We start from the raw sequence: 27,899 nt of genomic DNA, 5'->3' as shown, positions 1-27,899 counted from the left end.
TGCTGTTTTAGAACATGTGATTTCCCTAGAAACACATTGGTCTCATAGAATTCAAAACAATGAGTCATTTTAGATGGATCCACCAATATTTCTACAAGGAAACTCAGCAAATAATTTATTTTTTAAAAGACAACATCATAGAAAACTTTAGCTGTGCTCTCCTGTTGCCCCATACCTTGGGGAGGGGAGTGACTTTATAATGAGATCATTTTGAAAAATGAACCTTAAGGACTATATACCTTGGTACCAAAACACAAAATCAAGAATACACCTGGATTCTTCCTAGACTCTCCATCAATTTTAGAGCACACTTTATTCGGGGCAAGCATTAGCCTATGAATCAGAAACTCTACCTATTATTGAGTAGAATAAAAGCATACTAAAAATCTCCCTCCAAAAGTCTGTCATTGGCATTTTCCTGATTCTATCTTAAAACGCTTCGTCTACTGATAGTTTCAAAGTTCCTGACTTAAGGGGACTTAATCCTGGGAGACCGAGGTGGTCTCAGTACTAATGAGTGGGGTTACTTGGTTTTTTATCAGTCCTTTGTGATGTTTTTAATTGTAGGGCACCGAAACAGTTGGTATAACTCATCCCGAGCTTGGAAGAAGGTGGTAGGAGAAATCTAGGGAGAGGGAAAAACTCCTTGAGAATATTTTGATATGAAACATGCTGAGGGAGATGTAATGGGTTGAAGTTAGGATTTTTCTTCATGCTTTCATTAATACTGCACTCTAGATTTGATACTGGCAAGATTCTGAGAAGTAGCCGTGATTCTGTTAAACTGTAAGGAAGAGCTAATTTGCCACTACATTTCCAGGTGAGGAAAGCGGACCTAAACTTCAATCAGACACCCTTTGATGACGGCAATATTAGATTTGCCATACATGAACACAGCAAGGACTTCTATAGGTTATGGTGCTGGACTCCTTTGAAAGGAGGTATGTATGTAGGTGAATTTTTTCTGAACACCCCTCACCCAAACCTCTAAAATATATCGACATCTAAGAAAAGCTTTTGATTTAAAGGTGGTTTTATATTTTACAAAGCAAGTTTATGTGCAATGATGTCATTTAATCTTCACAACACTCTATGACAATGATGATTATTTCTCTATTTTGTGAATGAGGAAAGAAGCTGAAAGGAGTTAAATGACTTGCCCAAGTCACAAGTTAATAAACAGAGGAGCTAGACTTCAGAATTAGATCCCTGTCTGGTGCTCCTTTTCCTACACCTGCCGTCAATTATCCAAAGCTCACCAACATTTAGGGAAGTACCATACAAAGAAGCATAATTTAAATTAATAGAGATTCCACACTGACTATTAAATTATCACATGTAAATTAATTATAATATTCAAATATGAAGGAAGATACATGATTTGCTATTCTCACACCTGCCTAGTGGATTGAAAATTCAGAAGATTTGCATGTAGCGAAGTTCAAAAATTTTCAAATCTTTTTATCTAATATTTCCACTATAAGTAACCCATATTTAGTTAAAATGGAAAAAAAAGTTTTATATACCAAGTTGTTTGTTGATATTTATTTTTAATGATGACACAAAGTAAATATTTCTCAAAGACTAGAGTGAGTTAATAGTTAGACAAAGCAGTGGAATATTATACAACCATTAAAATAACGTTTACAAGGAGTTCCAGTCATGGCTCAGTGGTAACAAACCTGACTAGTGTCCATGAGGATGCAAGTTTGATCCCTGGCTTCAGTCACTGGGTTAGGATCCAGCATTGCCACAAGCTGTGGTGTAGGTCACAGACACGGCTCTCAGCTGGTGATGTTGTGGGTGTAGCATAGACTGGCAGCTGCAGCTTTGATTCGACCCCTGGCTTGGGAATTTCCATATGCCATGGCTGTGACCCTAAAAAGCAAAAATAAATAAATAAATGAATGAATTAACTAAAAAAAATAATGTTTACATGCTTTGAATACTATGGAAGATTTGTTAATGAAGAAAAGCAGAGCATATAGGGCTTCAGAGAAGACAGAAGGAAATAGCTGAAATGTCATCAGTAATTGGAATGATGGAATTATGAGTAATAATACATGCACACTTTTTTTCTGCATTCTGAAGTGTTTCCAAAATGACTACTTTTTTCTTTATAATTTAAAACCACATTTTTTAAAAGGTAAAAAAAAATGTAAAAATGCAGTTTTTCAAAATCAGAAGAAAGCATTTGGTGAACTAGTATGATATTCTGGTTAGTGCTTTTTTTTTTGAAATCAAGGAATCTGGTTGAGTTCAAGTTGTGGGTTCTGTATGCTAACCAATCTCTCAAGGATCTTTCTGCATCTGTTTCCTAGGACTACTGGATCAGAATGACCAGTTACCACCTCTCGGCTAAAAACATTCAAGTCTTCCTTTCTGAGGGCACGCCGATGCCTTTCAGGGTGATTCCTCATTGTATACAGTTAGGGTGCGGGGCAGGGCTGCCTTTCCATTCTTTCTCCTCCTCTAGGTCACCCCTATGCTTGTACCCTGTAGCTCTAGAACATAGTGTTAGGTGAAGATCATCTGATTTCCAGCTGATCAGATATTTTCTGCAGTAAACGCCCTTCCATTGAACTGAACTAGAATCGAGTTCTATTGCTTTGCATCCAGAATGCTGACTAACAAACACACTGACAACCATTCTGCACTGGAGTATGAGCAAATACTTTCCTTCAAGTCTATAAAAGTTAGCAAGGAAGCATTTTCAGTATCCAAATAAAATTAAGGTAAAGGCTAATGGCTGTAACATAACACCTCACCCAGAAGGACCTAGGGAAAACATCAAAGGGCACCATACATCAATTCAAAGCTTTAAAAGGGGTTTAATGTCATAAACACGTTTTAGGCTTCAGTATGATCTGAAAACGAATATTCTCAGAGTAGCCACGAATGGATGGGCTCAGAGAGATCACAGTATGTCATTTTATAACTTGAATCAGAAGGCTGCAGTATATTGCAGGGTTCTTGATTATCTTACACCTCCTAGATGCAGGCTTTTTTTTTGTATTTATTCTGGCTGTTCTTCAAGACCTTTTCTTGAGAAGGACATGGTCTTTGGCCAGTTTAAGCTACTGTCAGTGTTCTGAAGATAACCTGCTAATGCTTCAATTCCTTTGTAATTAAAATTTTCCTGGAGTGGTGCATTGGATTTGTAATAACTCTCTCATGACAGCAAAGCCAAGCAGAAGACCCAAGCCTGTGTCCTATAGTCCTTTACAGAATAACGGTCCCTACAACAGACACTCAGCTTCTTACGGCAGCTGTAACTCAATGAGACAAGTGTTCTCTTAGAGGGTCCAGAAACCAAAGCAGCTTTTAAAACAAGAAGCTGACATAATTGACTTTGAGTTCTGTCCTAAAGAGATATTTCCTCAGCTTTGGTTCTATTTTTTTTAGCTAGCCAATTAACCAGGATAACAACTTTGACTTGCAAGTAGATTTCTTCCGAAGAATGCAAACAAAGCCACCATCTCTTTAAAAACAGCTGTGGGGCAGGAGGCTCTAGGTTTTGATGGGCCAGATCTTGCATTTATTTTGCCCTGTATTGACTGTTAGCCCTCCTCTCTCTCTCCATCCCCGCCTCCCACTTTCCAGCTTACCTTGGGTGAGGCGTGCGGGAGCTGCTGCCAGGTCTTCTGGAAAGGTGAGAGCAGGAGGATGACACAGCATTTTTAGGACTCCATAAAACCAAGAGCCTCTGCTTCCTCTTTAGAGACAAACTAATGCCCTAGGTGCTGCCACTTATAATGTTGTCTAATCTAGAGGTAAAACCTCTCTTCCTTATTTCTTCCCAGCCATGCCAATTCTCTCCTTCATACCCTGGTGTCTTCTCCTCCCCTTTCAGCAACTGGAGACTTTATTACTGAACCTCAGAGGTCATCAGATGAGCTCAATTTGCCCTTCTCCACCTTCCTCTGCCTTCAACTGGCTATGCCTTTTTCAGGCACACAATTCTCTTCCCTGCCCGAGTTCCCTTGCTTTCTGCCTCGGAGACACCATTTGGCCTAGGTGACCTTTCTGATTCACAAAAGTAATCTCTCTCTCATGTTCTCTTTTTTTGGGGGTAAAAGTTTGCCTTTATTTTTTGTTTGTTCCATCCTTCCTATGACCAGGTATTATAAACACTGGGGTGCAATGGTAATAATCATGCAGGGTCCCTGTGCTCAGACCTCACCATCCAGTAGAGAAACAAGAAATGAATGGCTGTGGATAGAATAAGTGGTGGGGTGAGTGTGACTGTATGGACTTAATCCCTCCAACCTTGTTGCTGGGCTGGGGGATGTCTTCCCTGATAAAGTAAGAGCTCAGTGAGCAGGGAGTTAAGTAGGAGTCAGTTAGGTGAAGTGGGTGAGTTAACAAACTAAGGAAACAGATTTTTTTGTGTGTTCTATGCATATAGTTGTGGAATTTTTGGAAAATAGAAAAGGATAAAAGGATAATGAATGGAAAACATTATCTTAAGTCCTCATTATTCAAATATTAACCATTAAAATTATGGCACCTTTTCTTCTAATCTTGGGTGTAGGTGTGGGGGGGAAGATGAGGAAGTCATGAAGAAATGAGCCAGATTCTGCATTTTTCAAATTATTTACTGTATAGTCAATGTTGAGTCTTGCTTTTTTTTTTTTTTCCACTTAAAACTGTACTATAAGCTTTGCTTCACTCCATTAAATCTTTCAAAAACATCATTTTAATGGCTCATTTAGTCTTTCCACAGGAGTCCCTCCTGGTTTCTCTCCTTCCTGTCCTCACACCAGTAATCTCTCTTGTTCATGCCTCCAAATCAGACTCACCCTCTCAGTGTTCTTTGAGAATTGATAATATCGGTCACATTTGTAATCTCCATCATTTGTGTGAATTGAGAATACCCAGCCCTGAAAATAATTGTATCAAAGGTGCCTAAACCCAGGGCACTTCAGGTATCCTCCTTTACTGCCTTTGGGATTCCCTTCCATGGGTGGTCAGTGTTTCTGACTAATCTATCAATTGATATTCCTTTAGAACATAAACAAGAGTCCAAAGCCAATACACCTTGGCTAAATCTGCCCTGAAGCTTTTTTGGACTCCTTTCATTGGGTAACATCTCAGTCCTTCCCACTGTGAGTTATTGATGTTGCCAGTCATCATTTGCCTTGGAACTTTTCCTTTAATTAGGGTTAGAGATGGGTTTGGGACCTCAAGTGCCAGATATTGATAGTTTCTGCTGCTGAAATAGTAAATTCACAGGCAGCTGTTGGGCAAATCCAGGCGTGGAAGTCACCAGCCTCACCCCTGTATTTCCTCCTGTCACTGTCATCGTCACCACCATCTGCGTTATCATTACTATTAGTAGCGCTCACAGCAAGTTCTATGTGCCAGTCATTGTGCTTTGTTGGTTACTCATAGTATGCTCTTGAAATTTCAAAATAACCACCGGAGGTAAGTGTTAATTGGCATCCCTACCTCCAAGAATTAGGTCAAAATCAGCTAGTAAATGTCTAGGTTAATGACCGAACCAGATTTATCTGATTCCAGAGTGCGGTGTCTGATCTTAGGAGACAAGGCTGAGAAAGGATATGTGCGTACGTGCGTGCATGCATGCGCAAGTGTGTGTGTGGGGGGGGGGGGGGAAGCAGAGAGGAGAAAAATGGGAGAAGCAGAGTTAGAAAAAAGAAAGACTGGAGAATATTTTCACATGAGGGATATTTGACAGAGTTCATTAGCCTTTATGTTTCTGACTTCAAAAAAGGCCATTAGGGGCTTCTCATTGTGGCGTAGCAGAAAAAACCCAGCTAGTATCCATGAGGATGAGGGTTCCACCCCTGGCCTCGCTCCGTAGGTTAAGGATCTGGCGTTGCGGTGAGCCGTGGTGTAGGTTGTAGACGCGGTGGGGATCCCGCATTGCTGTGGCTGTGGTGTAGACCAGCAGATGTTGTAGCTCCAATTCCGTGATTCCACCCCTAGCCTGGGAACTTCCATACCCTGTGGGTGGGTGCAGCCCTAAAAAGCAAAAAAAAAAAAAAATCCATTAGGTGAAAGTCCAGCGCCTGTGTTGGGTCTGAGAACCCAAAAAATTCTAAGGAAAAGAAACTGTTTCTTTGCAGTCATGGATTCTATTTCCCCACAAGTATTGCTATTATACTGGTTGTTCTCTTTTCTCTACCAAATACAGGTCATTCTCATGTTTTTCCTTCCAGTCTCCTTAGTCCTGGAGTCAAAAGGAAGTCCAAGCTGCTATAGTTTAGGCTTATATGGGTGATGACATGGCCAGTTGGTCAATGGCTTTCTTGAGGTATAGTCACATACTTCTTTTTCTCTTTACTTTTCTGTTTCTCTTCTGTATCCGACCCCCTACCCCACCTCTATCCCGGGACCAAATTCTGTATGGAAAACATACAGATATCTTATTTTCATCATATTTTCTAATTTTCTGTATTTTATGATATTTTGGTATTTTAAAACAATTTTCTGGCTGGCTGGAGAGAGACTGCCCTTCCAGGGCTGGCCCATTCTTAGAAATAGCAAAGGGCCCGCCACTGGGAGCTGACTTTGATATGCAAACTCACCAATCTAGAGCCAGACCTCCTCTATCTGGTTCCTATACCCCAGGAGGCACTCACCATTCTTCTGCCTTAATCATCCCAGGAGCAAGTGCCAAATAACTAGAGATCATCCCTATAGCCCAATGGCAGTCAAAACTATTCATCCTACCCAATCCCAAACTCTTTAACGTGTCCTGACTTATCTTTCCTGCAGAAACCCTAATAAAGGCTCAGAATCTACCCCTTGTTCTTGCTTCACCTTCCTGAAACCTTGAATTCCTCCTAGAGATCTTCAGTGAGCCGTGCCTTGCTAGAGGAACTTTGAGTAACATTCAACCTTTCTTTCGGTGTGTTGATCTTTCCATGTCATCGCTCAGTCACCTTAAAAATTAAAACCTGGGCACAGAAAATGTTTAAGATATGCTATTTTTGGCACACAGATTCTAAGGTGCCCCCATGGGGCAGCTGCTGGTATGCATGTCTTTGTAGAATTTCCTCCCCTTAAGCGTGAGCAGTATCTGTGACACTCTTCTACCTAGTGGAATATGGCAAAGGGGTTGGGATGTCCCTTGATGATTACATTACAATATAAAGGATTCTTTCTTACTGGGATATTCATTCTTGAGACGCCTTCGCCGGCTTGGTGAAGTAGGTGGACGTATTGGAGAGGCCTTCATGGCAAAGAATGCTGGTCAACGCCTCATTATTGAGGGTGGCCTCCAGCTCACAGTCAGCAAGAAGCTGGGGCGCTCCGTCTTACAACCTCAAAGAAACAGATTCTGAGAACAACCTCTTTGAGTTTGGAAGTGGATTCTTTTCACTGGACTCTCCAGCTAAGAAGGCAGCCCACTTGACATACCTTGAATGTATATGAGACCATGAAGCAGAAGACACCCACAGAAACTATCAGATAATGCATGTGTGTTCTTGTATGCTGCTAATTTGAGATAATTTTTAGGTAGCAATAGATCACTAAGAAAGCATTCGAGTGCAATCTAAGCTCTGTTCCCTTCTTCCCTGATTCATTCTAGCAGAGGTCACCAGTGACCTCCCTGACACCAGCATAATGGATTTATTTTGGTCTTCGCAGTCAGGCTCTCTCAGTGACATTCCCATCTACACCTTTTGAAACTCCCCTTCGGTGTTAAACTAAAAGCAAAAATCAGAATCAATGACGAGATTTTTCAAAATACCTAGTCCAGGCCCCTCCTAAGAGGTATTAAGTTAGATCTGAGAGGCTAGAAATAGGAAGTCAGTAGAAGTATTTTACGAAGGCAACATAAGTGATTCTAGTGGACATTTTTCCAAAGGACATACTGTCCTAATCCCATCCCTTCTGGGTTACTGGGACCTCCTCAAAGGATAGGGTTCTCCAAGGATCCATTTCTGGCTCATTACCTTACTTCTTTCCTCATACTTTTATTGGTCAATATAGTGTAACTTTATAGTTTTACAACTCTCCATATGCTGATGTTACTAAATCTCTGTCTCTCTCTTCACCCTTAATTCCTACCTTAAGACAATTTACTGAAAATATGAACATGTATCTTCCGCAGCCTCCTCCCGCTCAGCGCATTGAGAACAAAACTTCTCATTCCATCCTCACCCCTCAGCCTTCTCTCTCCATCTATTTTCTTGCCCAGTGATGGCATCCCCCCTCTCTTCGGATGCTCAAATCAGAAAACTAGAAGATCATTTTAAGTTTTGAACCCTTTCAATGACTCCTTATCATCTACAGAATGTTACTAAATTCCTTAGGCCTTCCTAAGCATCTCCAATCTACTGCTATAGCTTTAATTCCAGCCCTCATCAACTTATACTCGGTATGTGTCTACTGCTTTTAGGGCCATACCCACAGCATATGGAATTTCCCAGGCTAGGGGTCTAATCAGAGCTGCAGCTGCCAGCCTACGGCACAGCCACAGCAATGTCAGATCCAAGCCAGGTGTGTGACCTACACCACAGCTTGCAGCAATGCCAGATCCTTTAACACACTGAGCAAGGCCAGGGATCGAACCCACATCCTTGTGAGTACTAATCGGATTCCTAACCTGCTGAGCCACAGTGGGAACTCCCTTAACTTCTTGACGTTAACCACATTTACCATTCTGTTTCTTACTTTATTCAGTTTACCCTCCTAAAAGCCTTCCCGTATTTATTCCTCTAACTCTCATCTCATCTCATCTGTGTGTCATCTCTTCTCCTTTCCTGCATTTTTAAGTATATTGAAAAATCTCTCTTGTGTTCCTACAATGTGTTATGCCTACATCTTCCACTAGTTCTTATCATGGTAGTCACCTATTTATACATGACTGCCTGTCTCTATTGGACTAGAAGAACCTTGAAGGCAGAGCCTGTGTCTCATTTCCTTTTTGCATTTCCAGTGTCATGAGGTGTGCTCGGGCGATAGAAACCATTCAGCTGGGCTGAACTCTGGTCCACCTGATTGATGGCAGGTGTAAGTCCAGTAGTGATAGAGGTTCACTTCGCTCCTATAAAACCTTGATGCTTAGGGCAGTGCATAGAGGAGAGAGATGCACGAGAGGAGGCAGGGGACTATGTGGATGAATTGCTCCTAGCTGCCTCAGTGGATAACGTTGCTGGAACCGCAGTGGGTGTAGACGTCCACAGACTGCTTCTGAATGTTGGGTCAAAACATTTAATTACTGGTTTATCAATTTTTTTTTTCATATTCAAATCCCAACATTTTTCAAGCTTTTTCAGGTGGTTTAGCCAGGTTTTTGGAAAACCTTGTTACTTCTTTTGAATAAATCTGCCTAATGGGAATGAGCAAAGGTGGATGTGGTAGGTGGAGGGATATGTGCGGGGGAGACTGAAGGAGAGAAAAATCAGATAAAGACAAATGCACTCAGTCACACCTATGAATCCATAGCAACGTTCCTGTGTAGCCACAGCTGGCTTGCTCTGAGTTTGCTTTCTGAACGGTGCACTGGAGTGCAATTTATAGGAAAAGTGAGGGGTGTCAGGTGTGATTGGGGTTAGGCTAGGCATTGCAAAAGGTCCCTTAATGGTTGTCGACTGGAACAAGTCAAGGCCTAAATTTGCCCTTTTCATTTATCTTTAAAGCAGGTTGAGTTTACAGATAATTAGGGGATATCTTGGTTGTTTTCCTTCGATGTTTTCTTAGTTCATAGAAGACTATGCTGCACAAACAAAGCAAGCCAGAAACAAGAATACTGTCACCTCACTTTCTTTGCTTTGTTCTCAGTGGGAAAATACAGCTAAGTCTCAGTCTCTGGAAACTTCTGAGCTAAATCTTGGTGTCAGCTCTGGAATGAAAGTTACTCCCAGTGAATTTTGGAAAAGGGAGAGCCCAGGCCTGCATCAATGCGACAAAAGTTAAATCATGGATGATGATGAAAACCAAGCAAGGCACTAAGGGAAAGCAAAACTGGATTCTACTTCCTCTTTCTGAAACATTTTAAAATTTGGACTACGTGGCAACCTGCATTTGTGGGAAAATGCTACCTGCATTGGATGCAGACAGAGCTCATGGAGACAGAAGTACTGAAGGGCAGCAGATGTGTTTGATGGAGCCAGATGTATTAAAAACAGTCAGATGCACATATATCTTCCTCTCACATGAGAGGAAGAAGTGACGGTTGAAAGTAAATATACATATAAATGTGGGTGGTGACCAAGATGACAACAAATTGGAGGTATTGACTACTGTCTTTTTATGTTTTTATATTAATGCCCTAGGTCCCTCTTCTATGCTTCCCTACTAATATTAGCTGTAAATCTTTAATTCCTTTGTTTAGCTTAATTTATTATTTTATGTTAAGAAATACCATTTTATAATTATTCATAAAATTAGAAATTTAATTTTCAATCGCAATCCGATCTGTTCTTATACCAAATCAGAAAATATTAAGAGCAAGGGAAAAACCTGTTGGGACCATGTTTTCATTCTGGTCTGTGTCTTTGTTCCCTCTTTGCTGAAGTGAAGATCTGATCAATTTTCACACACATTAAGTAATGCAGGGAGGAAGAAGAGAAGGTAGTTTATATGAACAAGCCCATGAATGAGTCATGGCTGATGTCTCCTGTCACCTCCAAACCCCTCTTGAATTGGAGGGAAGGACAGCATAGAAAAGTGATCATTTAGAATCATACCAAACCAACAGTAACTCTTTACAAGCTAATAATGTACCACTTCACAAATTAATACTTAACCCGCTCCTTGCCCCTCTCACTCCTATTGCTCCAGTTGTGACAACCATGGTATAGGAGGCCCTTATGGCACAACCAGGAGAGGCTGACAGAAATGTCTCAAAGTTAACAGAATGTCCAGCAGAAACATAATTCCTTTTATTATATATAGGCTGACATAAAAGTGTATACCAATAATGATATATTTTATTGGAATTGAACATTGCAATTCATCCGCATACAGTGTGTAGGTTGTTAAACTGGTAGCACTTCTCTGTTTAAATGTTAATTTGTATTATCATTCTAGCTTTTATAGTTCTTTGAAATAAAAGTTCCAGGAGTTCCCATTGTGACTCAGGGGTTGACAAACCCCATCAGTATCCACGAGGATGTGGGTTTGATCCCTGGCCTCACTCAGTGGGTTAAGGATAAGGCATTGCTGTGATGAGCTGGGGTGTAGGTTGCAGACATGGCTTGGATCCCATGTTGCTATGGCTGTGGCATGGGCTGGCAGCTACAGCTTTGATTTGACCCCTAGTCTGGGAACCTCCATATGCCATGGGTGCGGTCCTAAAGAGACAAATGATACAAAAAAAAAAAAAGAAAGAAAGAAAGAAAGGAAGAAAGAAAGAAAGAAAGAAAGAAAGAAAGAAAGAAAGAAAAAGAAAAAGAAATAAAAGTTCCAGAGCAAAACAGTAATAGTTCTAGAGCAAATAACTTGTCTTTCAGAAATTATGTGAGGGGGTTTGACGGGTTAGTAGACATAGATCTGTGATTCTCTTGGCTGTGTCTTTTTATTTATTTATTTATATTTTATTTTTAGGGCCACACATGCAGCATATGGAAATTCCCAGGCTAGGGGTCAAATCAGAGCTGCAGCTGCAGGCTTATGTCACAGCCACAGCAATGCCAGATCTTAGTTGCATCTGCAACATATACTGCAGCTTGTGGCAACGCAGGATCCTTAGCCCACTGAGTGAGGCTAGCTATTGAACCAGCATCCTTATGGATACTAGGTTGGGTTCTTAACCTGCTGAATCACAATAAGAACTCCAGAATGTATCTTCTTAGATAAATCTGTGGAGCCCATGTAGTGCCCATGTGGCAAGGTTTGAATCCAGCCTCCAGAGAGACACCCAGGTAGGCATCCAACACCAGCATTTTTTGCAAGTTCTCCAAGTGGTTCTAGTGTGAACCAGGCTGAGAAACCCTGGAACAGAACAACCAAGGAGGCAGAGTGTGATGGACCATTAGCATTGCCAAAGAAGGTCCTTTCCTGTGGCAGATGGACTTAGGTGGTGGGAGTTTAATTCCACTAACAGTTCAGATCAGTCAGCTTATGCTTTCTTGCTCTCGTTCTATTATGCAGAGAACGCTTTGGAAAATAAAGTAGCTTCTTGGGCTGGTTAGACTACTGAGGAACTTCAGGTGGATCTGGTAACATTAGGGATTTGGTTTAGGAGACATTTACTTGTTTCATTATATCTCAATCAGTACAGTGACTTCCTAAATGAGACCTTGTTCTCTTCTAAGAATGATCAGCCCATTTTGTTTCCCAAAGCCTGATTAATTTTGAGTCTCTGAACACTTTGGGATTAAAGGCTCTAGGACAAGAGTTCCTGCTATGGCTCAGTGGGTTAAGAATCTGACAGCAGAAGCTTGGGTTGCTATGGAGGTGTGGGTTCGATCTCTGGCCCAAGAATTTCCACATGCCTTAGGTTTGGCTATGTAAAAAAATAAATAGATAAATAAAAGGCTGTTGGACAGATAAAACCACAAGAATCCGACTGAAACATTGCACCATGGGATGGAGAAATTTTGCCTTTCTTTTGGAGGTATCACTCAGAATCACTCATTAATTCTGTGGGCTAAATGTTGTCTCCGTAGACACAGTTTGGGATGACTTTTTAGAATTTGACTAACTTTGGTTAACATTTTGGAAGAAAGTGACCAGAAATGATTTCATACATTTTCAAAAGAAACTTGTTGAAGTTCAGATTGCTTTGGGCTTGCATTTGAGCTTGTTCAGGATAAAGTGAAGTTGTCCTAACTCTGAGCAAGTTTTAATGCTATGTGACCTCACACTTTGATCCTATGTGATCTACACATGTCACTTAGTCTCTCTGGGTATCAGTGTTCCTCAATGCAAAATAAGAGAATAGGGTTATATTCAGATATCTCATAATAGAAATAGATTTCTATTAGTTCAATGATAATGAGCACCTATGCAACCGTGATCTTTTTAGAACATACACCTTATTTTTTAATGGTTTTAGGTGTATGGGACAAAGAGTGCATGTGTTATTTACATCTTGCTTGAGTATGATACCTATGTTATAATTAATGAACATACATTGATAGATTGTTATTAACTAAACTCAATGACGTATTCGGATTTCCTTTGTTTTGATCTAATATTCTTTTATTGTTCCAGGAGCCCATCCAAAATAACACATTACATCTAGGAGTCATGTCCCCTTGGCTATGACCCTTTCTTCACTGAAGGCCTTAGGAGTTTAGAGGAATACTAGTCAGGTATTTTGTAAAACGTTTGTTCGTTAGTTTTGTCTGATATTTATCTAGTGATTAGACTGGGCTAATGAGTTTGGAGTGAAGATCACAGGATCAAAGAGATTTCCAATCCATCCCGTGAAGGGTATACACCATCAACCTGACATCCCTGTTGCTACGGGCCTTGACCTCCTGCCTTAACTAATGTTTGTCAGGTTCTTCTACTGACAAGTTACTTGTCCCTGCCCCTTCCCATACTGTCTGTCCTTTTTAAAAGGACGTCACTATTGGCAGCCCACATTTATTTGTTTATTAATTGTCTTTTTAGGGCCATACCCATGACATAAAGAAGTTTCCAGGCTAGGGGTCGAATCGGAGCTGTAGCCGCCGGCCTACATAGCAATGCTAGATCCGAGCTGTGTCTGCAGCCTACATCACAGCTCACGGCAATGCTGGATCTTTAACCCACTGAGCAAGGCCAGGGATCAAACCTTCGTCCTCATGGATCCCAGTCAGATTCATTTTTGCTGAGCCGTGCTGAGCTCTGTCACTAGTCTATGTTCCAGGCCCACCTTGTAGATTTCTTGCCCTTGGAGAATCAAACATTTCTCCAAGGATTTCTGGCTCCATTTATTGGAGAATGATAGTAGAAACCAAGGTCTGAGTTCTAGATGTACTTCTTGCTACTGGAATGCTATTCCTTCTAGGCACACTCACCTGAGAGAATGAGGAAATGCATGATGTGTACATTAATCTGTGTATATACACACAACGATAAATATATCTATGTCTAACCATCTGTATCTATATTAAGTGAAACACAAATTCGTGTTGATGTCTCTGACTCAAATCCCTTACAACATAGGTCACTCTAGTCTTTCCTGCTTGCTCACAAATAACCTCCCCCTCCAGCCATGAGAAACTGGGCTCCCACCATCTGCCATGCATTTATTTAATTGTTCAAGTATATGTGCAAGCAAAATCAGAGCTGTTAACCCCTGCCCCCATGGGGAATAAGGTGAACTGGAGTACAGTGCTTCTGTATAATTTCTTTTCCCTTTGGATGTACAGACACCACCCATTTCCAGTTACTTAGCTTAGCATCTTTTCCCTTAATCCCTTCAGTGAGGTTGTTTCATACATTTGCTATACAACTAGTTAATGAGATTGTTTTGTCACTTTCTACATGCCATTCTAGGATTCTTCAGAATCTTAGATTTTAAAAAAAATTTTTATGGCCCCATCTGTGGCATATGGAAGTTCCCATCCTAGGGATCTCATCAGAGCTGCAGTTGCAGGCCTCCTCCGCAGCAAAGCCAGATCTGAGCCATATCCGTGACCTACACCATAGCTTGTGGCAACACTGGATCTTTAACCAGCTGAGTGAGGCCAGGGATTCGACCCTCATTCTCATTGTACCCCAACCCTATGCTGGGTTCTTTACCTGCTGAGCCACAACAGGAACTCCAGAATCTTAGATTAAAAAAAAAATGGTATACATTAAAGTTTCCTCTTAAAGATCATAATGTATTTTGATTTCTATTTTTATGGGCTATTACTTGCACTTTAATTATTCATCAGCAAATAAACCCATGTACATCAACACCTTTAATTTATGTTCTGATGATCTTCCAGAGAATAAGACTTTCTAGAGATGCAGATCTTACACATGGATGCTGTGTGATACTCACATGTCATTTAGTCTCTTTGGGTATCTGTGTTCCTTAATGCAAAACAAGAGAGTAGGGTTATATTGAGATTTTGCTAGTTTTCTTTTAGCTCCAAAATAATGTACACCTATGCAACCACAGTCTGTTTTAAAAAATAAACTTTATAACCGTTTTAGGTTCATAGAAAAACGGGGTACAGTGTGAAGTGTGACTGTAATTTGATCATTTTTAATTTACGTTTTCCCCATCTTTTTTCCCCTATTGTTATGAGTTGAATTGTGTCCTCTTAAAAGCAGAGGCTGAAGTCATCACCCTCTGTACTTCAGAATGTGACCTGATTTGGAAGGTACATCTTTACGGAGATAATCAAGTTTAAATGAGGACAATAAGGTGGGCCCTTAGGGTAGGAATGGCCAGAATCTATGAAAGACACAAAGAGAAGATACCCATCTAAAAGCCAAGGAACAGGTGAGGCTATGGAAACTGGGCTGAAGCCTGGAAAGTGTGCTCCCCTAGAGACTTCAGAGGGAGCATGGCCTTGCCTACACCTTGATTTCCAGCTTTTGGCCTTCAGAGCTGTAAGACCATCTAGTCTGTGGGACTTGTTATGGCAGACCTAGGGATCTAATAGACTCACTGATTTCAGGCACTGTCTTTATCCAATATTATATTTACCTGCAACTTGGGTATACTTCCGAACTCTCTATTTTTCTCCTTTTGAATTATCTCTCTGCTTATGTATCCATATCACAATATTTTAATTAATGATGGCATGCTATGTTTTAATATCTGATAGAAGTCCCCTTTTCTTTTCTTTTCTTTTTTTTTTCTTCTTGCAGTTTATTAACCATACTCTTGCTTGTTTATTTTTCTATTGGGAAGTTATTAAAATAGACACCCAACCCAAACAACACGTAAACTAACAAACCGTTCACTCCAAAAGTTGGTGTTATCAGGATTACAATATTTTTTTATCTTATTTCACTTTATTTTATTTTTTATAGCCCTGCCCACGGCTCCCTGAGTCAGGGATTGAATCTGCACCACAGCAGTGACAACACCAGATCCTTAATCCTTTGGCCACCAGGGGGCTTTGACATTTTCTATTGTAAGGTTCACTCAAACCAGCCTATTCAACCAGCCCCCAGATCCTACCTCCTTAGTCTCTTACCTCTAATCTGCACAGTTGCCCAGGCTTTAGAAACGATTCCAGTTTGCTACTAGACTATTTTCTCCACAAAGACTGCACACACCTTGGATGTAAGGTGTTCTCTGAAATGTCTTTCCCATCCTTAGCAGCACTCTGCTGTATACATGCTTAGTCTCAATAATTATATATTGAATAGAATCAAGATACTTAAATACCAGTTTTTAAATTGTAAAGGAAGATTTGCTATAAATGGTCTGTCATACACTCTTCCAAGTAACTTGGGATGTAATTTAAGTAATGCAGAGTGGTGAAGTAATGGTGGATGTGCAAACATCAAATCTGGGTTCTAATATCCTATCCATATTTTATATATTGTAACTGTATATTACTTATATATCTACATATGGTATTTATATAATATCTATTTATATTTATAGATTATATTCCAGTATATGTATATATGGATGCATGTATAAATATGTATGTATAGTAAATATGTAAATTTACATATATAGTAAGTACTTTATAAAATATATATAGACAAGAAATATATCATTATAAAATATAAATACATTATATAACCGTATATTAAATATTGTCTTATATATTATATCGTATAATTACATGTTGTATATAATTGTAGACTATGTAATATTATATACTATATAATAATATATTCTATACACTATCTTATTAAACACAATATAATATATTATAATTTTGCTATATCAAGAACTTCGAGGCTTTCTTCTCAGCTCTCTATATCTAAGAATCTAGGACCAGAAAGCCTCCTACACCAGATTATTTCGAGGGCGAGATGCTCTAGGTTTCTGCTAGGATGTGGGGCTGTCTCCATGGCTTCATCCTGCTGTTGCTTCTTTCTGACCTTCCCTTCATGGCTCACTCAGTTCCAACCACGTGGAACTGAGTGAGCTCTTCCTAGAATGAGTCAAGCCCATTCCTACCCTAAGGGCTGAGCACTTGCCCCTCCTATTGCTGGAACTGGACTTGCTTTTATTTAACTAGCTCTGTGATTTCTTTAAGGTGTAAGCTCCAGTGCTCTTTGTCACATGGCCTTCTCCATCATTTTTTATCCAGCAGCCTATCTTCTCAGCCACTCTTTAATCTTCACCTGCTTTATTTTTCTTCACAGAAAACTTATCTTGCATATTTAGTACTTTCCTTGCTATCTCTTTCACTGAGACCTAAGTTCCCTGGGGAGAAAGATGCTATCTTCCTCACTTTGATAGTCCCTGGCTTGTGTATTAGGTGCTCAATAAATGGTTATTAAATGAATAAATAAGTAAAATGACATAACGTGTAAAATGCCTAGCCCATGATAGTTGTTTAATGGACAGTACTTTCCTTTTGCATTTTTTTCTACAGAAGTGATTTTTTTTTATAATATCAATACTGAAGATGTGAGAAACATACCTTATTCCTTTCCATCATCTACATCCCTGGCCTGTGGTTAATAAAGACCTAAATAACCTGATTTCATCTGTTGAACTTCCTGCCCTGGGTGTTGTTTTTCCCCAGCCAGGCCCTCTGGAGCTAGACAAGGGGCCATAGCATTTTTAAATGCCCCCTTCTGTTATTAGTCACGCTGATTTCTTGAGTTCTGAATATGCTCCTATGTCCAATTTTATCTGGGGTGTTTGCTTTCCAAATGCCAGTAGAAGCTACATCTCTGCAGTTGCTTTTCACTCTTGGATCTCCGGCCTGCAACAGTGTCTCCCTTGGTGGTTATTATTCTGCCAGTCAGGATATAATGGTGCTCTCAACAAGAATGGGAGATATTCAGGCTCCTTTGACTTCCTCATTCTTCAAATGGAAAGGTCCTGCTATCGCTGATTTTCTTTTAAGATTTTGCAGAGTAATGGTCTAAGATTGAGTTAGAGAATTGCCTGTCCTACTGAAAATTTAGTAAAGTGTGCAATTTGGGAAAGTTTCTGACCAAGCTTGACCTTTCTCTGAATTGTCAAGGCCCCAAAACTGAGGACCAGGGGGAGACACGGAATTTAGCCTCTCCTCACAATCCCTTTGACAGACATCATGAGAGGGTCTAATCGCCAGTGGGAAGTGTTTAAAGTGACAAGGAGTAGGACTTCCCTTCGTGGCTCAGCGGAAACAAATACGACTAGGAAACATGAAGGTGCGGGTTCAATCCCTGGCCTCACTCAGTGAGTTAAGGATCCAGTGTTGCCATAAACTGCAGCAAATGCGGCTTGGATCTGGCACAGCTGTGGCTGTGTGTAGGGTGGCAGCTGTGGCTCCAATTGGATTCCTAGCCTGAGAACTTCCATATGCTGCAGGTGCAGCCATTAAAATAAAAGGTAAAATAAAATAAGGTCAAATCAAATCAAATAAATTGTGCCACCTAAAATTAAATCATGTGCTACCAGTGCCCTGAGCCCCTACCCTACTTTAAGAAAGATTAGAGTCCTTCTCTTCAACCCCAGACTACATGAATCAGTCTGGGCTCTTATTTTCTGTCTGACTTTATTAATACATTTGATCACCCAGTAGGTCTGAGCCCCAAATTGTCTCTGCCCCTTTCTATTTGCCTGGGATTCCTATTAATGACTAGGATTTTTCTCATCCTCATCCAGTTCTGTGTCCTAATTTGAGTTCTATTTTCAACTCTTGGTTTTAAAGTTAAGGCAGGTCTAACAATCTCTGCCACTGCAAAAGACAACCCCTCTTCAACCCAGAGTTCCATTTTCCTCTCTTTCTTCTTAAAGCTTTCATTTTCCAACCATAGCTAGGCATCTTTAGGTTTTCCTACCTGGCATATGGAAGCAATGAAGGGGAAAAAAATAGGAGAAACACAATCATTTAAAAATGTCAACTATGAGCCAAGTCGAGTTAGAAGCTTTATAAATTTGAACCCATGCAACACTTTCAAATCATTCACTTTAATCCCCACTTTACAGGTAAGTAAAATGCACTAAAGAGAATGCAGGAAATCTGCAAAGGTAATACATGGATAAAACTGAGATGCAAAGCAAGTTGCATCTGAGACTAAAGTGTGTGTCTTCCAATAAAAATCCTGTGGGAGAGAGTCCACTGGCATTTCACAGATATGATATGCGGAGTTGATAATCTCTCTTAAACTGACAAAAACTCAATCATTTTTGTGATTCAAATAGCTACAAAATATATGTGTTTCTGATTCAAGCTGTACTTAAGGTATGAAAAGACTGTTTTCAAAGAGCCATTTAATGTTCAAGTGCCTTATAAATAGGATCAGGCGACTCGGGGTGGCTAACTGAGAAGATCTATTTCTTGTTTCAGTCTTAAATGTGCTGAAATGATATCCAATTCATAATGCTACTATTGATATGCCCGGAGGGTAGAATCCTGTGACTACTTAATCTCTTGTTCCCTCAGAGCAGAGGACTGCATAATCTTTCATTGTGTGAGGGCACCATAATTCATTGGAGCATTTCTCTCTTTGTGGGCATTCAGGTTGATTTCCTTTCTTTGCTTATACGACTAATCATGTTATTATTCCTTTTAAAGTTCAATTTGATCAGTAAGGATGATATTTCATTTTTAAGTTGATTTATTTTATAGGTTATGAGCTTGAAAGTGAGTATGTGTATATAAGACATTAATTTTTAAAATCTTTTCAGTAGATATAATTCTGCATCTATTTGTTTGGTTGGCTTTTTCTCATTGACTTGCTAGCTTCATGAAGACAGAAACCTTGTTTGTACTGTTCAGTGCTATATTCACAGACCCCAGAATAGTATCAGACACAAAAATAAGTGGGTCTAAATAACAGAGGTCCCCCTCTGGTTGACTGAAGAATTATGTCATTGATGTTAATAGAACTTTCCTTGGAATGAAAAAGTTGAGGAAGCCAGCACAGAATTTGAATATAAACTATATTTTTCTGGGTCAGAGAGATCATCCTGAGTTCAGGCTGCAGGATTTCTAGGTGTCACATAGCTCTTTCAGAGCAGATGTGGGTCTGAATTTCTCCTTTCTTGCTATAAACTTTTAACTGAATTTTAGAGAAACATGGAAAAGATGTTTGACACTCCTCATTTGGGCCTTCATTTTTATTTTTGTTTTTCATTTTTTTGCTTTACTTATTCTAGGGCCCCACCTGCAGCATATGGAGATTCGCGGGCTAGGGGTCAAATCAGAGCTATAGCTGCCAGCCTACGCCACAGCCACAGCAACGTGAGATTCAAGACGCATCTGCACCTACACCACAGCTCACGGCAATGCCGGATCCTTAACCCACCGAGCAAGGTCAGGGATCAAACCTGCGTCCTCATGGATGCTAGTCAGATTCGTTAACCGCTGAGCCACGACAGGAACTCCAGCCCTTTACTTTAAAATGATAAAATTCTCTGCAAAAGTGAGAAATAAGCAAGCCAATAAATATTTGCTTAAAAAATAAAGTCCAAATTGCAAAAAGAATTTATGAGTTACGAAGGAGAGACAATTTGATAATGACAAGTTGTTATATAGATCAACTTCTTACCATTTCCAACCTTTCACCAAAAAAAAAAAAAAGAAAGAAAGAAAGAACTCATAAATGCTTATATTATGGTGGAATTTTGCTAAATTTTTCCCACCTGAAAACTTCACTCAATTAAAACATTCAAAACACATGAATGTACTGCCCACTGCATACACAATAGAGTTAAGAAACTTTGTTTTAGGAGTTCCTGCTGTGGCACAGCTAGTTGAGGATCTGGTATTGCCACAGCGAAGGTGTAAGTTGCAGTTGTACCTCGGATTTAATCCCCAGGCCTGGAACGTCTATAGGCTGTGGGTGTGGCTGAAAAAGATAAATAAATAAGTAAATAAACTTCGTTCTAGCTGAAAAAAATTGTTCAGCTGTGAGAGGGTCTCATTTGTAGCTCTTCCCATGAGCTCAGCACTGTGTTCAACACCGAACAGTCCTTAGCTCAGTTAATTATCTGAGGTAGTTACTGCTGTGATCCCACCTGACAAATGTGAAAACTGAGACTCAGAAAGATAAAATTACCTGTTCCCTGCATGACAAAAAAAGCATATAAGGGGCAAAGTAGGGTTTCAACCAAGACAGTCTGGCTCAGAGTCTGACTCTTTAACCAGTAAACGTGATTCCACAGCCAAGGATTCTACTTCTACATGTATATGTCTAGTTTCTCCCACTTTGAAATGAAGTTCATAATTTTTACTATTAATTATATCTTGAGAACCAATCTAAGTGATGGGTTACACATAATAACTTATTCAGAACAACCTTGTAATCGGAGCTGGAGCCACCGGCCTACACTACAGCCACAGCAATGCAGGATCCGAGCCGCATCTGCAACCTACACCACAGCTCATGGCAATGCCGGATCCTTAACCCACGGAGCGAGGCCAGGGATCGAACCCGCAACCTCAGGGTTCCTAGTCGGATTTGTTAACCACTGAGCCACGACAGGAACTCCTTCCTTCATGTTTTGACACTTTCTCCTCCTTCTTTTTTCCCCTCCTCTCTTCTACATATCTCCATCCCTCATCAAGCAAAAGATTATAGCCACATACTGTCTTCCAACCTTTTGTTTTTTAGTTTATATTATAGTTTCAATTGAAATGGTTACTAGGTACCCATCATCCTCAACTTATTTTGCACTTATTTTTAAATCAACAATACATAAATCTTGTATAAGTTGTTACAGAAAACAGAAAGTGAAATGGTTCTTATTAACATCCAGTTCTCCTCTTTTGTAGGCACAGAATTCTCTACTTTCTAATCCTCATTATAATTAGGTGAGATCACGTGACCAGTTCTGGCCAATAGATGGTGAACAGAAGTGACTCCTGGCACTTTCAGGCTTGGGAATGAAAAAGTCTCACATGTAGATGGAAGAACAACAGAATCAAAGAGTACTGGGTCACTGAGCACTGCATGGAGGATAATTCCAATAAAGAAATGTTCAGAACACCCTCACACCATGCACAAAAATAAACTCAAAATGGCTGAAAGACTTAAATATAAGACAGGACACCATCAAACTCCTAGAAGAGAACATAGGCAAAACACTCTCTGACATCAACATCATGAATATTTTCTCAGGTCACTCTCCGAAAGCAATAGAAATTAAGAGCAAAAATAAACCCATGGGACCTAATCAAACTGAAAAGCTTTTGCACAGGAAAGGAAACCCAAAAGAAAACAAAAAGACAACTTACAGAATGGGAGAAAATAGTTTCAAACGATGCAACAGACAAGGGCTTGACCTCTAGAATATATAAGCAACTTGTACAACTCAACAGCAAAAAAGCCAATCAACCAATGGAAAAATGGGCAAAAGACCTGAATAGACTGTTCTCCAAGGAAGATATACAGATGGCCAACAAACACATGAAAAAATGCTCAACATCGCTGATTATAAGAGAAATGCAAATCAAAACTACCATGAGATGCCACCTCACACCAGTCAGAATGGCCATCATTAATAAATCCACAAATAACAACTGCTGGAGGGGTTGTGGAGAAAAGGGAACCCTCCTGCATTGTTGGTGGGAATGTGAACTGGTATAGCCACTACGGGGAACAGTTTGGAGATACCTTAGAAATCTATACATAGAACTTCCATATGACCCAGCAATCCCACTCTTGGGCATATATCCAGACAAAACTTTCCTTAAAAAAGACAGATGCACCCATATGTTCATTGCAGCTTTATTCACAATATCCAACACATGGAAACAACCCAATGTCCATCAATAGATGATTGGATTAGAAAGATTGTGGTATATATACACAATGAAATACTACTCAGCCATAAAAAAGAATGACATAATGCCATTTACAGCAACATGGATGGAACTAGAGACTGATACTGAGTGAAATGAGTCAGAAAGACAAAGATAAATACCATATGATGTCACTTATAACTGGAATCTAATATCCAGCACAAATGAACATCTCCACAGAAAAGAAAATCATGGACTTGGAAAATACATTTGTGGCTGCCCAATGGGAGAGGGAGGTAGTGGGAAGGATTGGGAGCTTGGGCTTATCAGACACAACTTAGAATAGATTTACAAGGAGATCCTGCCGAGTAGCATTGAGAACTCTGTCTAGATACTCATATTGCAACAGAACAAAGGGTGGGGAACAAAAATGTAATTGTAACGTATACATGTAAGGATGACTTGATCCCCTTGCTGTACAGTGGGAAAAAATTAAAAAAAAAAAAGAAAAATGTTCAGAGATGTATGTAACATTTTTCATTTCTCGTTTATTTGCATAAGAAAGAAATGAAATGCTCTTTCTTCCTTTATTCTTTTTCTTTCTTTTTTCTTTTCTCCTTTTTTCTCTTTTCCTTTCTTTCTTTCCTTCTCTCTCTCTCTGTCCCTTGCTTCCTTCCTTCCTTCCTTTCCTCCCTCCCACCCTCCCTCCCTCCGTCCCTCTTTCTTTCTCTTTCTTTCTTTCTTTCTTTCTTTCTTTCTTTCTTTCTTTCTTTCTTTCTTTCTTTCTTTCTTTCTTTCTTTCTTTCTTTTTCTTTCTTTCTTCCTTCCTTCCTTCCTTCCTTCCTTCCTTCCTTCCTTCCTTCCTTCCTTTCTTTCTTTCTTTCTTTCTTTCTTTCTTTCTTTCTTTCTTTCTTTCCTTTCTTTCCTATGAAATGCTCCCTTCCACCACCCTTGCCAGCCATTCCTGGGTTGCTCTAAGCCACAACAAAGGGTTTGTTTGTGTTTGTTTGTTTATTTATTTACTTATCTTTTTAGGGCCATACCTGCAGCATACAGAAGTTCCCAGGCCAAGGGTCCAATTGGAGCTGCAGCTGCTGGCGTACACCACAGCCATAGCAATGCAGGATCCAAGCTGCATCTGCAACCCACACCATAGCTCACAGCAATGCCAGATCCTTAACCCACTTAGCATGGCCAGGGATCCAACCTGCATCCTTATGCATACTAGTCAGATTCATTACTGCTGAGCCAAGCAGGGAACCCCCATAAAGTGCTATATTTAAAACATCGATATTTGTTTTTCTTTTTACAATTTAGCTTTATGTATTCTGATTAATATTTAAGCCAACATTTAAAGCTAATTTAATAGGGCTTATATAGTTTTATTGCTATATTGAGTTTTATTACTTTATTGCTATATTTATTAAGGACAGTACAAGAAAAAGGAAAGAACAGGCTCACTTTACATATGAATGTAGATTTTAAAAAATCTAATGATCATATATATGTACCTATTAATATATATATATAACATAAATATTAGTCTTACATATGATTATATATTATGTGATATAAAAAAAGTCCAATAATTTTTATAAAGTATATTATGATTCCTAAGTTAGGTTTATCTGTGGAATGTAAGGTTGGCTTAACACCAGAAAGTCTACCAATATGGTAATATATTACAGTGATATGGGATAAAAATCAAATAATTATCTGAATAGATGAATAAAATTATTTAATAGATTTTATTTTATTTTATATATATATATATACATATTTTATATATTAAATAGATTTTAACTATGAATTGTAATGAAGGCCTCACCTAATCCTGTAAGGAGCATGGGCACAGCCATTCAGAGGTGAGCATATTTGAAATAAGAGGGCCATAATTTTATACAACCAAATCTACCCATCATTAGCTGGGATATGTCCCTGGGAAAAGGCTTTGTTTTTGTGCAAGGAGGGTCTCTTCAGCCAAGCTCAAGTGTTGGCGGGACTTGCATGAGAGCTGTTGATATGTCAGCAGCTGGAAGAATGAGAGCTTCTGTCTTGAAGGAGAGGGTCTAAGCAGTATACCATAGAATTCACTGTATTTGGTGAAAATACATAGAGAAAATTGAATGTAGTCTCTATGAGGTAACAAAGCTCACTATTATTATTATTTTTTAAACATAGTGCAGGAGGTCCTGAGGACGTTCTTAGGAAGTAAAAATAAATAAGTAAATAAATAAGTAAAAAGTTGTCAAAGTTGAAAGAGGAAATCTAAAACCATCATTATTTGTAGGAAATGTGATCATTGACATGGAAAAATAAAAGAAGTAGCAAATAACTCTATCAAATAAGTTTAGTAAGCTTATCATACATAAGATCAATTTACAGTAATCTTGCAATAAAGATCAAGTCAAAGTACACTAAAAATTAAATGCAATTCATATGTCAATGAAAACTATTTTGAATCCAGGAAATAAGGATTTCACAAAACTACTATAGAGATCGACAGTATTCCATCGGTTGGATGACCTAATGCTATAAACTCCCACAAATTCCCCATAATCTCATAGTTTATGTACTTTGTAAACATACTCTCAAATTTATGTGGAAAAATAAAAATTCACAGCATGTGTGAAGTAACTTGAAACAGAGGAATAAGCATCAAACTGTATCTTGCTTTAGTACTAAATTTAACCATAAGGAAATATGTTCTCAAGCATCCATAGAGAAAAACCAAGTCTACTTTCTAGGGAAAAAACTTTAAATCAATTTTAGACTTCTCAGAAAAACCATAGTAAAATATACAAAATTCTAAGGAAAGGAAGGTATTACCTAAAATTATCATACCCAACCAAGATATGCTCCAGCAGACAGAGTAATAGACATACAGGACAAAAGACATATAAAACTGAGAAAACTCACAGAAGATAGAATTCATAATCTCTCCTTTGAAAAAAATCTACCAAGAGGTGGATTAAAATAAGAGCCCAATAGTGCGACAAATTCCCACAAATCATTAAATCTATTTAAATGTAGAAATAAGACTGACTGGGATAATTATGGCTACAGAGCATGATATAAACTGTAGAAAATTTGAAATAAAATATGATCATCAAAAAGGATAATTAAGGGAGGGTTTAATTATGAGGAAATACATGAGTCTATTTCACATTTGATAACAAGGAATAATTCAAGGTTGTCTACATTGAACTTGAGCTTAAATTCATCATGCCTCAGCTCATTAATATTTTCAGTATCTCTTTCCTTAAACCCAGAGGAATTTAAAGGATTCGATATCTCATATTTTAAAAACCAAATAAAAACATCTTAAGTAAAATATATTAATTCCTTTAAATTGACCACATTTTCTTTAATATTCTTTAAATTCAGGTAAAATTAAATTAAATCCTTTTAAACTTAATACCAGCATATTAGCATGTCTTGATGTACACGTGTCTATCTACCTCTCCCATGTCTGTTTAAATAGATAAAAAATATTTGTTTTTATATGCATGGAGACCTCACCAAATATTGGTTATTTCTGGCAAGTAATATTATTTGGGAGTAATTTGGTATTTTGTACTTTATGCTTTTTAGAATATGATACTCAGTATATATATTCCAAAAACAATAAAAATGATTGTGCTTAATGAGATAAGTAAATATAACCAAATGAAAACCTAGAAGTAAGAAATGAGAAAATTCTCTAAGAAAATTAAGTAAGGAGACTAATTATAAAATTGAATATAAGTTCTACAGATTACTTACGTATCAAATAGTAGCCAGCTAGAAAACAAGTGAAAAAAAAAAATCCATTCCCAAGAATAACAAAAATAATAAATAGCCTGAAACAAATGTAACACTTAAACTTGATTCTGGGAGTTCCCTTCGTGGCCCAGTGGTTAACAAACCAACTAGGATCTATGAGGATATGGGTTCAAACCCTGGCTTTGCTCAGCAGGTTAAGGATCCAGCGCTGCCATGAGCTGTGGTGGAGGGTTGCAGATGTGGCTCTGATCCTGCATTGCTGTGGCTTTGGCATAGGCCGAAGCTGTAGCTCTGATTTGACCTCTAGCATGGGAACATCCATATGTCATGGGTGTGGCTCTAAAAGAAAAGAAAAGAAAAGAAGAGAAAAAAACAAACAAAAAAAACTTGATTCTGGCACTTCTTAGAATAAAGTTGAACTGATGTATTAAAATATACACATGAAAAGTTTTCTTCCTCAATTATATTTATGATTAAAAAACAATGCACAATTTAAATATAATATTAGTTAAAATAATATTGCATAATTATATAACTTTTACTATGTACTATACATTTTTCTAAGTTCTGTACCCTTATTAACTCAGCTTATTCTTAAGGTAATCTGAGAGGAATATTAATTATCCCCATTATATAGATGAGAAAAGTAAGTCACAGAGAGGTTTAAACATAATCCAAGTGCTCAGCAATAGTCAATGAATTAAATAAATCATGGCACAGTCATAGAAGATAATCTGCTGAAATCAACACGGTAAAATAAATCTCTATTAACTGATGTATAGTATGTCCGATCCATTGCTAAGTGAAAGTTAGACATCAATATAGCATTGTCTGTATGATTAATTTATGTAACAATTTATCTATATTTATTTTTATCTCTATTTTCATCTTTGGTCAGATTCACAATTCATCTGTACTTACAGATTTCCATTTGCATAAAGAGAAACTTGGAAAAACTTTTTCAAAATGACAATAGTTTATTTCTTAGAGAAATTGCAGGTAACAAAGATTTTTACTCATAATTTTATGCAAAGCTTGAATTTTTAACGATGGAGATATTTTTCTCATTAACAAAAAAATGCTGCTTTTGAAGAGAAACAGAGCACAGACATGGATAGAGACGTTATAAAATATCATGTATGTTTTGTAAGTTTGTATGATGTAATTAATTTTCACGTATAATCTGAAATACTATACAGCATAGAGCTAATAATATTTATGTAAAAGGGTGGTAGGCAACTTTAAAAATATTCTATTTATCTGCATTTTTTAGTTTTTCCTCAATGTACATATTACAATGTTGTAATAAGCGGTGACATTGACCTATAAATACATTCAAAACTAAAGTGTCAGCCATATATAACCCATGTCGTGAGTTTCCTTTTTGATTTAAAAACTCATTGA

General features: G+C 38.5%; 1 long non-coding RNA gene across 1 annotated transcript in view; it reads left to right on the top strand.

Annotated features, from left to right (window-relative positions):
• The window catches only part of LOC110262067 (uncharacterized), a 129,775-nt gene extending 123,763 nt beyond the window's left edge, over window positions 1-6,012 (top strand). Inside the window, exon 5 of the long non-coding RNA XR_014812249.1 lies at window positions 821-6,012. This is a non-coding gene — a long non-coding RNA (uncharacterized LOC110262067). The remainder of the gene's footprint in view (window positions 1-820) is intronic.
• The last annotated feature ends 21,887 nt before the right edge of the window (window positions 6,013-27,899 follow it).

The sequence above is a fragment of the Sus scrofa genome, chromosome 8 (genome assembly GCF_054392235.1).
Source record: "Sus scrofa isolate SSC_HxYL_T2T_F1_AM1 chromosome 8, Sscrofa_HxYL_maternal_Yorkshire_Landrace_v2.0, whole genome shotgun sequence".
Classification (NCBI taxonomy): Eukaryota; Metazoa; Chordata; class Mammalia; order Artiodactyla; family Suidae; genus Sus; species Sus scrofa.
The sequence above is the reverse complement of the archived record's forward strand: the minus strand, read 5'-3'. Positions and strand labels throughout refer to the sequence as shown.